Genomic DNA, 1,695 nt, shown 5'->3' with positions numbered 1-1,695 from the left:
TAATAGCTACAAATACATGTAACGGACTGTAGTCTGCAATAGCCGACATCCATAATTTTGAATATTTATTTATTTAGAAAGTATGCAGTCAGATGAAGTTAATTATGTTTGTTTTTTTGCATTAAAGCAGGGGGATCATTACTCATCATACAGCCTATACCTAAATGCACCATAGTCAAATAAATTACAATCAAACAATAAAAATGTTATTATATATACGTACTGGAAAATAAATTTCACAATTTTAGATATAGATTTAGATGAGCAGTTCAAAAAACGGCAAACAAAAAAAAAACTGTAAAAAAGCTAAACGCCATGTTGCGACATGCGGTTTTTGAGGTATGCAAAGTATTTTTCCGGCCCACCTCCACAGCAAGTCCAACAAGTTTATATTTACAATAGAACAAAGTCATAGTACTACAGGACTTTACTATAAACTGGCTTTAGCCGGCTGATGCAATATGGATACACCCTTGAACATGGCAACCCAGAAGACATCTAGTTTGGAGGACACTCGACTAGTCTTGCGGTTGAGACCACGGAGGAGCTTAAATTAAACAATTAAAGTATCTTTACTTACAAGCAGCGCCAAACATACTGAATAATCTTCAGTTGCTACCCAGCGCAGCATCAGCTAGCTAACGCGGTTCCCAACCACCCATCTCCTTCGCGTTCATACTGTTGCGTTCAAGTATAAACGACACCTAACGAGCCGGTTTAAATGCGTAAATAAAACGCGGTCAAAAGGCATCGAGCAGCGCACGGATTTCCTCATATCTGTTCTGACCCTCTACGGCGAAATTTCAAACGTTTAAAGCAAACGTTCATACACACTAACCGTTATTTTTCTGTTTAAAAGCATGGCCATCCTGGGCATTCCTTGAAATTTTCGTGGGTATTTGAAAGTAGCATCAACGCGACCTGATAAACGTGGACATAAAGCAGCACGATGATGAACTACCTAAAAGCAAAGCAATTGATTAAAACAAATTAAACTATAGCCGTCAGGTGTCTTTTTTTTTCCTTTTTTAAAGGGGGAGAATGTTTCAACTCTTTCCACAATGGTAACCCCCTATTAAGTTTCCGCTTTCTTCTATGTTATCACTGGTTTTCCATTACGTTCCGGACTACACATCAGCTGATTCGGCGCTCAAATAACAAAATTACATCATGTTATTACACCTTAAATAAATAACTAAAAGGAAAAAATGTCTGTAATGTTTGTCAAATGGTATTTCATTTTTTTTTAAACGCGGGTAAAGAAGATGGAGAACGTTGTGTTCTCTGTGAACAGAGCGCCAATACAACACGCGAGGAGGATTGCATCAGTCTGCTACTACTATCTACACGTTACTACTAATGGATAACCGCGTCATTGGAACAGCATTTGGAATTAAGAAAAAATATATGTAAATGTAATAAAGATAGAATTTGTACCTTTGATTGCCTCCTGGAGTTTGAAAAGTGGGAAGATAGAGACGGAGGAGAAGCAGAAATGTCTGTGGTTTCTGATGAAATAGCCCGCCTTGGTTGAGCTTTTTCATCTGTCGTGAAGGGGGGCGGCGTCCGTATAAACAAACTGACGCAAGAGAAGGGCGGGACTCCTCACCCATGAATGGGAACATATATACACACACAATCCAGTTCAGTTTATTTATATAGCGCCAATTCACAATACATACCATCTCAAGGCAC

General features: G+C 38.6%; 1 protein-coding gene across 2 annotated transcripts in view; it reads right to left on the bottom strand.

Annotated features, from left to right (window-relative positions):
- Positions 1 to 1,561, bottom strand: part of slc7a3 (solute carrier family 7 (cationic amino acid transporter, y+ system), member 3) — an 11,991-nt gene extending 10,430 nt beyond the window's left edge. The window contains exon 1 of one of the 2 annotated variants that reach the window (XM_015373947.1): positions 1,438 to 1,561. The gene's annotated coding sequence lies outside the window, so the exon portion shown is untranslated. Of the gene's footprint in view, positions 1 to 580; positions 684 to 1,437 lie in introns of those variants that run through there. The other variant, XM_015373948.1, reaches the window with a different exon arrangement.
- Positions 1,562 to 1,695: the final 134 nt, after the last annotated feature.

Source organism: Cyprinodon variegatus, unplaced genomic scaffold, assembly GCF_000732505.1.
Source record: "Cyprinodon variegatus isolate N-32 unplaced genomic scaffold, C_variegatus-1.0 Scaffold94, whole genome shotgun sequence".
Classification (NCBI taxonomy): Eukaryota; Metazoa; Chordata; class Actinopteri; order Cyprinodontiformes; family Cyprinodontidae; genus Cyprinodon; species Cyprinodon variegatus.
Note: the sequence above shows the minus strand (reverse complement) of the source record. Positions and strands in the feature narration are given on the sequence as shown.